The sequence below is a fragment of the Echinops telfairi genome, unplaced genomic scaffold, assembly GCF_000313985.2.
Source record: "Echinops telfairi isolate 266 unplaced genomic scaffold, ASM31398v2 ScPeMD7_7424;HRSCAF=8462, whole genome shotgun sequence".
Taxonomy (NCBI): Eukaryota; Metazoa; Chordata; class Mammalia; order Afrosoricida; family Tenrecidae; genus Echinops; species Echinops telfairi.
In genome coordinates this window covers 30,580,654-30,593,356 of record NW_022111324.1, presented here as the reverse complement: position 1 = coordinate 30,593,356, position 12,703 = coordinate 30,580,654, and the positions used below count along the sequence as shown (strand labels likewise).

The 12,703-nt window shown below is 38.1% G+C and overlaps 1 pseudogene; it reads right to left on the bottom strand.

Moving 5' to 3' along the window:
* LOC101644046 overlaps positions 1 to 12,703 on the bottom strand; it is a 177,457-nt pseudogene that overhangs the window by 107,631 nt on the left and 57,123 nt on the right.

Here is a 12,703-nt window from a genome sequence, read left to right as displayed (position 1 = left end):
TAGCAAAATGTGGTGAAGAAATTAGACGGTTCCCCACTATGGCATAAAATAGTGTTTGGTATCTTAAAGGCTTGTTTCCAAACAAGCAGCCATCTAAGTGAGATGTCAACTAAGTTCACGTGGAAAGAGCAAGCCAACATTAGTCACTGAAGGATTGCAAATTATATAAATCAAAAGAGGAAATAGTATCAGAACCTCAATTGTGAGCTGAAGGCTTGCAGAAGGCTATCAGTGGGGGCCCAAGATAACATTTGTGAGATTGTTAGGTAGCTCGAGGCAGAATTGGGGTTGTCCATCCAAATGCCCCAAACTCCCTCCCCCCTTACAGGAAGTTGGAAGCTGCTCAAAGCTAGCTAGAGGGCATGCTCACATTCAGGTCTTTGAGACAGGAAGCCAGTATAGCTGGGAGGGACCCTATCTAGGCCAGGTGGGCTTTATTCAGCCAATAGGGTTGACCAATACTGTTGAGCACGCCTCCTTACACAGGCCCTGAAAAATCAGAAGCTTTCTCTCTCGAAGGGAGGCGCTCTCAGGGTCACCTAGTTGTTTAAGCTCAGCTGGGCTGTGGTCCTGCCCAGCTGTGCAAGCAGGCTCTCTCTCTGGCTTGAGTTCATTTTACTATAACGCCTGAAACGGCTTCTATCCTTTATAAAAAACCACCTGGATCACAAACCAGGCTTTGGAGTGAATTTTTTCTCACGTGAAGTCAGGACTGAGGTATTTCTAACCCTAACATTATTGAGAAACCTAACAAGATCTACATAGGAAATAAGCCTCTGGTGATTTCCCTCTATCCATACTAGAGGATGGGAAGCAAGTTGTACAAAACCTAGTGCATTAGGTAGATGACTATAGATGATCACAAGATCCAAAGATAACCCTGATTTGAACAGTTAAACCTTGTCAGTTGATCGCCCCTCTGATGAGCATTAAGCCTGATCTGGGTTTCAACATTTTCTAGATTTTTTGTTTGTTGTTTGTTTATATTGTGGTTTATCACAGATGTGTTATGTCATTGGGGGTCACCCTCTTGGAGTTGTATTATATGTTTTTCTGCTTTTCAGTGTATGAAACCCAGGATTGATGGACTTTTAGGGACAAAAAAGTCTCAGGGATGGGGTGGGGTTACAGTGGTGGTAGTTGGGGGTGAGGGATGTGGAGCTAAAAGGGAGCTGATGTTGAGGATTTCAGGAAGGAAAATAATATTTGGAAACTGATTGTGGTAGCAATTGTACGGTATTTCATGATGCAATTGAAGTATAGAATAATATATCTGTATTAACTCCCAATAAAATGCTTCTGAAATCAAAAAAGAGGAAGCTCTATTGGAACTATTTCAGATTTGTCATTTTCATCTTATAATACTCAATTAACAAATATATATTTACCCTTTTGGTTGGAATTTGATAGTACTGTCAAATGGGCTTAAAATACTGCTTGATTATCAACTAGTATTTATATTTCCATTGTTTATTTACATAAACACAAATATATCTGGATAAAGACACCAATTTTAATTCATTACATTACATTTCCAGTTATTTCCATCTTTGGAATTCATCCAAACTATAATGAAAGGAACATTTTCTGTGACTATAGGATCTTCTAAGTTTGAGTCATTGTTCAGTGAATTTTCTAAATATAGAATTTTGATGTAAACGCTCATATTCTTTAAGATTCACTTTTCTAATCATAAAATGGGAATAACAATGTCCCTCTCATGGAATCATCAGAAAACTCAGCGTGATTTACTCAGCATGAATTTGCCCTGTAAGAGTCTTCTTTCTGTAGAATACCCAAGGCCTCCTATTCATGAATATTCAAAACCTTTGCTATTTCTGCCTTCTTATTGCTGGAATCGCAACACACAGAGTCTTTATCTGCTTTTTGTCTCATTTTGAACTAATGCACTTTTTCATTCATCATGAATTTCACAAGTATCAAACAGATTTAAAAATAAAAGCATTAGTGTGCTTTGCTACTTACCTTGAGTAGCATATCAAATATGTATGTGTATAAGAGAGTTCACAACACAAAAAGAAAAGCAATAGAAAAATGCTATCGTCATTTATTAACAGCTTTTAAGTGCTCAAATATCTCATTGACTTATTGTCTATTATGTTTGTGCTCTTTTTCCTACTAATCAGCCCGTTTTTAGTTCTCCATTTTATTTTTAAGCAGGAAAGCTAATAATTAACGTGTTTGCTCTGTGATCCCCGAAAGAATACCTACCCTGATGCATAGAAGTTATGCCTTGGGCTGCTAACTGCAAGTTCAGCAGTTGGAAACCCCCAGCCATTCCATTGGATAAGGAAGGGGATTTCTACTCCTCTAAAGAGTTACATCAGAGAAGCTAGCTAATATGAAGAAGATTGTGGTATCAAGATTGGAGGAAAGTTTATTAACAATCTGTGATATGCAGATGACATAACTTTACTTCCTGAAAGTGAGGAGTACTTGACTTACTTGCTGATGAAGGTCAAGGATTAAAAATTTCAGTATGGATTATAAAACCTCTTTGGAGTATTGAAAAGCAAGGAAATATATAGCTTGAGGAAATACATGGAACTGACCCAGTCCATTTCCTCATCTGCATGTGAAAGTTGGACATTGAATAAGGAAAGATGTAACAAGGATCAATGCATTTGTATTATGGTGCTTTAGAAGAATATTGAAAATACCATGGACTTCTAAAAGGACAAACAAATCTGTGTTGGAAGAAATATGGCCAGAATGCTGCTTAGAGTGAAAGACTGCAACACTTCACCTTACCAACTTTGGGCGTATTGTTAGGAGACACCCGTCCCTGGTGAAGGATATCATGCTTGTTAAAGAGGAACGCCCTCAACAAGACGGACTGACACTGTGGTTACATCAATGGGCTCACGCGTAGGAAACATTGCAAGGATTGCGCAGAACCACACAGTTAATAACATTAAACTTACATCTACCCCTTGAACTATAATTATACTTCTTGTCATTTGCCCAAACGAATAAAATATTTGTGAACAGTACTGGATAAGACTCTTCAATATATGTAATTGCCAAATATTACAAATAAATCTAATGCTAAGTGACAGGTGAGAAGTTAAGCTAAATATTGTTTGTTTGTACAAGTAATCTAATATTTGTCCCACACTGTGATCATGGAAGGATACGTTAGAAGGCTTTAATAAAGTTCCTCTTAGAATTTTATAACTGGAGGAAGATTAAAAAAAACAAACTTCCATATATTCTAAAGTTGAGAAACTACTTATCTGGCTACCGTATTCTCCTGCATTTGTATAGAAACAGGTTAGCAGCCGTGATATTTGGAAGCATATATATTGTTCTGACACCTTCAAAAAAGTCAAAGGACAAAGCATCTGACTTCTGTTTTTTGAAACTACTTGGAATGACCCCTCTTTAGATTACATAGCATTTAATACATCATTTTCTAGCATCATTTTGTGACGCTAAAATGTTTCTGAAAATTCTATTGGACACACATTCACACACAAAACAAAGTTACGCAGTGGTACTCAATGAGGGGCCCATTCTGCCCCCTAGGGAACACTTGGTAAGGTCTGAAGACATTTCTGTTGTCCTGTGTGTGGAAGAGGTATGCTTGGCATCTAGCGAATATGAGAAGACTGCTGCTAAACATCCCACAATATGCAAATGATCCCCTACCCCACCACACACAAAGATTTAACTAGTCTGAAATGTCAATCGTGCCAAGACCAAGTTATCGCCTGTCTTTACTTCAGAGTTTTATGGGGAAATCATAAGTTCTGAAACCTTCGGAAGAATGTACTAGAGACATGACATTTTCGTATGGTTGGGCTTAGGGGAAATAAACACAACATGTAATCAAGCTGTGGTTACTTACAGTGAGCGTAGGCATTGTCTTCTCAACCTTCACACATCAGGTCATTTCAATAAGCTTGTACCTTTGTGTAAGGAGTAATTACAACTAGAAATGATAGCAAAACCATATTCCCAAAGGACAGTGTGGTATAGTAACCTAATGATGCAGATAGAACATAGTTTAGTGCATTTTAAAAGAATTATGAAGTACACTGCCATTGACATTATGCTATGTCCTTAAACACAAAACACAATCTTTTAACAACTGAAAAAATATATATAGTTCCTTTAAATTATACCAAGAAAATCTATTTATTTTCATAGTTCATTTAAATACATTAAATTTTTATACTTTCTTTGCCTTTATTTATATAAATCCATCTCAGAAACATTTTTGTTAAACGTTTTGGACCAGAACTAAATGAGAATGTTCTGAGAGAATGTTTATTCAAAATAATCCTATGCCTGTTCATACTTAGAAAATATTATTCTAGCTAACACTGGCTTAATGAAAAGTATACAATTTCCACTAACATGGAATTGGTTCCAACTCATATTCACCTTACATAGGGTTTCAGAGACTTAATGTTTAGGGGAGAAAACAGCCTCATCATTCTCCCACCTGCGGCTTATGGATTTCAACCACTGACCTTGCAGTTAGCAGTTCAACACCTAGTCCACAGTACCACCAGGACTCCATGATGAACGTACACAAAAAGTTTTATACTAACAGGTATAATAAATGTCACTTGACATGTACATCTATTCACTTATTTGACAAAGACTTATTGAGCCTACCATGTACTAGACATTTAGCTAGTGAAGGTGAGGCAATGAATTGAAAGATAACCTTTCCACCAATATGGTTATTGTGATAGTCTGGGTAGACTAGAGAAACAAATTCACAAACATGCATATGTATAGAAGGGAGAGGTTTATATACAAGAGCAATTGAACATTGAGACAACATCCCAGCTCAGTCCAGATCAAGTCCATAAGTCCAACATTAGCCCATATGTTCAACAGCAATCCATAAAGCTCTCTTCAGACTTGAAACACATGCAATGATGCCGAATGCAGGACAATCACAGGCCTGTGGGTAGAAAGTCTTTGGACCCAGTGGCACTGTAAGCATCTCAGTGCTGGCAGGGATCTCCATGTGACTTCTCTGGCTTCAGAGGTCTTGTCAGCTGCCATGACTCCTAGGGAGTAGCAGAGAGAGAGATGTCTTCGGCCTCCAAGGAGGAAGCACCAGATTTCTCAGAATTCTCAGGAGAAGGTCATGCTCACACAGAAGTTTCATTGGCTATCTCTAGATCGACAGCCCAGACTCCACCCCTACACTCCCAATCCTTAAATTGATACCAGATTAGGTGACTACCACAGTTATAATATTCTGGTGCTCCATTATTTTGATGTTTGTTAAGTGTTTAAGTGATAGCAAAAGAGTAAGTGCTTCTAATTTACATAGAGGCACGCTAAGAGATAAGGCACGCCATTGAGATCTCCTTCTGAAAGATCTCTTTCTTTAGAACACTATGGAATAGTTATACTCGGTACCCATGAAATCACCATGGCTCTGAGTCAACTGGACAGCAGCTAGCAACAGCAATAGAAACATAATTTCAGTGGATACCAAGGCATAATGAGAACACCATTAATTCTACCTATACGAAAATTATAGCATGTAGGATTTATAAATCTTGATGCTATTTAAAAATATTATTTTCATATCTTTAAAATGTAGATATTCGTCACTAAAGAATCCAAGTATTTTTCCAGTTTTACTTTTCCTCCTTTTATTTTTTAGACACTGAGACCAATATTTAGGTCTGATGGGTAAGGAAACTGAAGGAATTTATTTTTGGGTGGGGAGAAGGGAATTTTTGAGACGCATACTGTATATAGTTACAAAGCCTATCTCAAAAAATGAAATTAACAATAGTATCCTATGAAACCCATCTTAAATATGATTCTAATTTTATTTGGTACTAACTTCAAAAGATCACTGGAAGATCCCAATTTTAAAATATGTTCATGATTTATATTCTAAAAAAGGATTATTTTATCTTAAAACTTACATTTAAATTAAAATTTAACAAATATACATATATAAATAAAGCAAACAGTATTTTATCAAGTGTCATTGATAATCTTAAAAAATAAGAACCTTCAAAAAGCATATAAGACATGAAGAAAATTAAATAAAAGCATCAGAATTTATATCTTTAAAGTCATTATTTGATTCCTAGCTCAGAATTGAACTGATAAAAATGTTTCACCTTTTGTTTACTATTTGTTGACCAAAATGAAGGGATTTGGTGCTTTTAACACACCTCATTCATCAGTAAGTTAGGTCACATTTCAAAGAAGTGTTTGCCATTAAATTGGGGCTAAATGAAACCTTTGGTCCCATAAATATCAGAATGAATGATTGTCAAATCACATTGACAAGGCAGTTTACATATTACTTTTAAGGTTAGCTACAATTTTTTTAAAAATCACAGAATTCCTGTTGTTAATTTCAATCTATAGAAAAAAAACCCAACATTTTCTTTCAGAAAGAAAATAAGCATAACATATATATCTTTATGTGTGTGTTTTGAAAGTTTCATAAGGCAGATGAAGTTATGAAGCAGCTTTAAAAATGGGCACTTCATGTTAGCCTATGAAGTTATAGTGCTCTTTACTTACAAGGATAAGTAAAAAAGTATTGCTACGGAATCATGGAAACCTGGCTTAGACAAAATTATCAAAATGCTATTGTAGCTTAGCATATTCTCCACCTAAATCTGTGTATTTCAGAAAGCTGGGTTTGCTTCACTATATCACCCTTCCCCTCAGAGTTCAGCAGTCTTTAATTTACATGTTAAAATCACAGCATCAGCATCCTAGAGGAACACCAATGATATTCCTCTTAAACATACTTTGAGGTTGGAGAGTGAAAGGCATTTGACTGGGAAAGAGCAGAGCTTTAGGGTGGATAGGGTAAGGTTTTTTAAGAAAAGTTTTGTAGGACAACCATTACTAAATGTTTTAGACAGGGTTCTCTAGAGAGATAAAACCAAATTCCTGATAATATAATATATTTATTTATAAAGATAATTAGATGTATAATGAGAAATGAAATGTTAAATCATATACAGATAAATATACAATACAAGAAATAAACAGTTAAATTAGAAGCACTATAAATGGCTTAGTGCAACTCACGTCCGCGAGAGAAAGTTGAGAGACTAGCAGTCCTTGAAGTCTCTATCTGATGCCAGATCTTCCTCTATTTGTAGAGAGAGCTAGGTTATGTCAGCACAGCAGCCAATCACAAGGCAGGTCACCAATCGCCAGTCCCCAGCTCCAGAGAAGTCTTAAAGGGACCTCAACTTACAGCAACACAGTCCACAGGCTAGGCGTCCCACAGGCTGTGTAGCCTTTAAATTGAGGCACAGAACAAGCAAGGCAGCCGCACACTGGTCCGATGATCACAGAGCGAGAGACAAGAAAGGCAAGGCTCACCAAGCCATCCATCTCTCCGCCCCTCAGTCAATCCCACCTGCGTTTATCAGCCAGGCTGGCACAATAAACTGTCTCACTAACCTTGAAGAATTAGCAACTGTGTTGTCAAATAGGAAAAAAAATCCTCAAAAAACCCTCAGTGCAAATTTCTTGGAGTTTTCCCAGGGATTTTCAGTTTTCCTCAAACATCTTCACTATAAGCCCCCACAATCATGCTGTGTCCTTTGGGGAAATTTATCAAGGTTGCCCCGGAGCTACCTGAAATAGCCACCATAGCCTCTATGACTGGAAGCTACAGTTTTGATGAGATCTAATCTCTGGAATGCATTGGTAAACTGTTACTTGTCTCTGGTTACAATACATTTAATAAAACTTCTTAGCTTCAATCTGGTTTAAAAGACTGATAGATCAGCTCTTTGAGTGAACTGATCTTCATGCAGTATTTGTGGTACCCATCAACCCATCAAGTTTGTTTACGCCAAGCAGTTCGTTTAAATAAACAGTACTGAACCAGGTGAGATCCCTGATTCAGTATATATTGTGTCAATGATGCTTCTGAAGTCTTCGTCCATTTTTCTTGACTTCAGCTAGTTTCTTCATCCACAGAGTTTAACATGGATCGTGTTTGAATTTTTCCCACCACTGAAGTTTTCAGTTTCTTAAACATTTCCTACTAAGACCACTACCATCCTTAAAGATAATTTATCAAGATTATCCCTTTGCAATCCCCCCCAAACAATCATAATCTTCAGACCTGACTTCACTCCCTTGAATTTTACTATGTGGTCAGAGCCCCTCAGTAGATACCATTCTGAGTTCATTTTTTAAAGACTACTGTAAGCTTAAGGGGATGGAAATGTGTGAGGCTTTTTGTCCCCATAAAGTTTTACATTCAGGAGATTCTATATAGGATAAGTATGAGTTAAATACTCCCCTGCTCTGGTGCCTTAGTGGGTTATGCAAAGTCAGCAGTTTGAATCCAGCAACTGCTCTGCAGAAGGAAAATGAGCTTTCTAGTTTTGGAAATCCATACAGTCAGTTCTACTCTACCTCACAGTGTCACTGGCCGTTACATAATCTGTCGTCAACTCCTGTGGTTACAGTCTTAGAAACCCGCAGGTGTATTCCCACTGTGTCTGATTCAGGTCCCTCTGGGCCTGAATCAACTGGATGGCAGTATGTTTGAGATTTTTTGAGTTTGGTTTTGGTTTTAAGTGGTTTATGGGAGTCTTTTGCCTCATACAGAACATCACAAACATCAATGCAGCTAGAGAGGAGTGGTCAGTAACCATAAGAAAAGTAGTTTGGAAAAGACCTGAACAGAAGTTTCACTTGGGAGGAGACCTGAATGGCCAATAAACATATGAGAAAATGCTCCCAATGATTAGGCATCAGATACATGCAAATTAAAGCAAGTATGAGATACCACCTAACACCCTTGAGGATAGCCCATCTCAGAAAGTCAGAGAGCACAAATGTTGGAGGAGATGTGGTGAGATAGGAACTCTCCTCCAGTGTTGGTGGTCATGTAGATATGTACAGCCTCTGTGGAAAGCAATCTGGTGATATGTAAAGCAAATGGAAATTAAGTTACCTTACAACCCAGCAATCCCTCTACTGGGCACATACGCAGAAGAGGTAAGAAATAAACCATAACCACTGTCTGTGCTCCAATGTTTATTGTGGCACAATTCATAATTGCAAAGAATTGGAAAGAACCTAAATTTCCATCGAGAGATGAGTGGATTAGCAAACTCTGGTGCATACACGCAATGGAATACTAGACAGCCCTAAAAGCACTGATGAATGCAGGAAGCACATTGTCTCATAGGAAGAGTTGGAGGAAATTATGCTAAGCGAAGTTAACCAATCACAAAAGGACAAGTATAACCTGAGTCCACTGAGGTAAATCTAATCAACACAGTAGGTATAGAAGAAAAGCCACTCATCCCACACTTTACAGACTGAGGTACAGGCAACTGGGCGGGGGGCAGAACAAATCCAAACATGTACATGTCACCCCAACTCAAGGAAACGAAAAGTCTGGAGGGAAGGGAGGAAGAAAGGGGGAAAAAAGGGGAGACAATGCCAGTGGGAGAGCAAGACACTGAATCCACCCAGGATTAGGGTATTGTTTATGTCTCCACAGAAATGGAGAGCGCAGACCCACTATGGCATGCCAAAGCTTGAGAACAAGGTAACCACATGGAGCAACTCAGGAACAGAGAGATCTACAGGGCCAGCCTCAATCACAGCTGAATTATCCTCCTCTGTAGAAGTATATGCTACAGAGGACACCACTAAATCTACAGGTTGGGGAAGGGGCCAGCCTGCAGCACCCACATAGAAGCAAACAAACATACTGGCACATCAAGTCCTGAGGATGACGTCCCTACATGGAGCTGCTAAGGCACAGGGAGGACTGTAGGGCCCATAACAGCTTGAGACATGATGTCCCCTCACTGGAGCATACCACAACAGAGGACAATACTGGGGACACACATGGCGGGGAGTGAATCTGGTCTGACCATACCCACAGTAGGACGAACCAAGAAGAGAACATAACAGTGACAGGAGCAAACCCAAGGCACAAACCCCCTGAGGAACCCCCAAAATAGTCTTCAGGCTAGGACAGGCAATTCCTGGAAACCCCTCAGGACCAGTGGGGAGATAATCATAAAGTTCAGTGGACAGACCGGGAATTATGTATGCTTTTTCTTTTCTTTTTTTCCTATTTTTCTTTGCTCTTTGTTTTCTTTTTGTTTTGTCTCTGTTGTTGTTTTGCCTACTTATATAAGATAGTCATGGGAAGCAAGCCTGAGAAGAAAGCAATGGAACCCGTGGTTCTGGAGGGACTTGGAGAAGGGAGGAGAGAGGGAAGGAAGCAGTGAGCAAACACCATAGAAAGGGGAAAAATTAGAGAATTGAAATCAGCCATGAGGATGAGTTAGAGATCCTGGTGGTGTTGGAGGAACAAGAATCTAGCTGAGAGGAATTACTAAGAGACAGAAGAAGGGTGAATGTGATAGTGGGATAAGAAGAAGGTAAAAGGAAACAAGAAAGATCTAGGAAACAAAGTTAGGGATTGAGATATAAACACAGGTGTGTACATATGTAAATATGTTAATTAATAAAAAACAAAGGTATTGGTCTCTCTCTATCTATCTATCTATATATATGTATTTATATGGCAATACATTGAGGAAGTGGAGAGACTTTGGACCTCTGCTCAAAACCTCCCTCAACACTTTGTTCTAACAACCTGCCATTCTGTGATGCTCACCCTCCTGATACAATCGCCGAAGACAAAATGAGTGCATAAGTAAATGTGGTGAAGAAAGCTGATGGTGCCTGGCTATCAAAAGATATAGTACCTGGGGTCTTAAATGCTTGAAGTTAAACAAGTGGCCTTCTAGCAGAGAAGCAACAAGCCCACATATAAGAAGCACACAAGCCTGTGTGATCATGAGGTGTCAACAGGATCAGGTAACAGGCATCAAAACATATTGTTGAGAACCAGGGGGGTCAGAGCAGAGACACAAAATCCATCTGTGGACAATTGAACATCCCCTTAAAGAAGGGTCACAAGGAAGGTCTGATTCAACCAGGGTGCAGTATAGCACCAATGAGACACCCAATATTCCGCTGGTTCTTTGAGGCTTCATCACCCCCCACTATCATGACCCCAGTCCTCCCTTTCAGTTCTGGCTAGAATGGATCATGTACACCAGTACAGATAAGAGCTCACAACATATGGAATTCAGGTCAGATAAACCCATGAGGAACAGAAGAGTAGGGGGAAAGTGGGGGGAGGAAGTAAAGAAGGGGAAATCAATCACTATGATCAATGCATATCCTCTGCCGTGCCATCACCACCACCGCAAGGAGGATGAGCAACAGAATTGTGGGTAAAAGGAGACAGCAGTCAGAGTAAGATATGAAAATAATAATTTATAATTTATCAATTGATGTATGGATGGATTATTATAAGACCTGTAAGTGTCCCCAGTAAATGATCTTTAAAAAAAAGAAAGAAAAGTAGCTTAGAGAGACTATGAATCGAAGTGCATCAGGGAATCCATGCATTTTGAAGAGAATCTAAAAGGGAACTCATTGTCAACATATGAAATGGAATCACTCCAGGACTGTTCTAAAGTACCTCCAATTTGCACTGAGTCAGTTACTGCTCCCACATTTCCAGAAGGATGGCACAGGCTTTGACGCTTATTTCGCTGTGTTAAATAAGTACTAAAAAGCAAGCTTGACATTGGAGACATGATCAATACAATAATTGCCGTAATGAAATTCTGGGTTTTAAAGACATTAGCAATCCTATTTCAACATTAAGACTTACATATTAAATTTCCTCGAAGATTATTTTACCATAGATATGTGTTCATGTGTTTTTGTAGTGTGAATGTGGTAAAATTATGAAATGCACTAAAAGTTCTATTATAAGACAGTCCATTCAGTTTATGAAAGTCTCTCCACTAATGATGGAATTAAACGATGCCAAGTCACTGAAAATGTGTTCTTCCAAAATCACCATCTGGATTCCTGACAGTCTTGGCAACTGGAAAGTTAGTGCTTAGATTTAACAGGACTCTTGAGCCTCTCATCTTGTTAGCCCATCAAAAGTTATGTTAACTAATGAGAAGATGTAGAATACTTTGGTTATGTAACCATTTTTCCTTTTATTTTGAGAAGATAATGTCTGTTTTGCAATGAAATTTTTTTATCTTTACCATATTTTCATAGTATCAGTCAGTGATGTTTTCATATATATCTCTTAACATATTTAATATTATTTCAGTTTAATTCATTTCCTCTCCCCACCAGACCCCAAATCCTAAATCTATGAGGTCTTAGACCATTACTTCCTTTCTATTCAGCATTAAAAGGCCAGCACCTATGACAGGGCTTGGCACTGTAATTTAACTTAAATTTTATTGAATATATGAAAAGGCACATAAATGAGTTATTCCTTCAGAATGTGATTTTGTTATTTCTGCATTGTGTACCTTTTCTTTTTCATTAAATAATAAATTTTACTATAAAATTTTGTCTAAAAAATAATTAAACTAAACCCAAATTTTCCCATCACACATAAATATTTTTAATCAAGAGTTGTGCTAAAAGATTTCAGTTTGATTTACCTGTTTTCTAATTAAATTTCATATCGTAAAGCTAATCAGTAGATTCCAACTGATAGCAACTCTATTGAACAGAATCAAACTTTTTTTCATTCAATTGGAACAAAAACCTTGGGTTTCCAAGACTGACCCCTTATGGGAGCAAAAGGCTGGTGATTTCAAACAGCTGACCTTACAGTTTAACATGT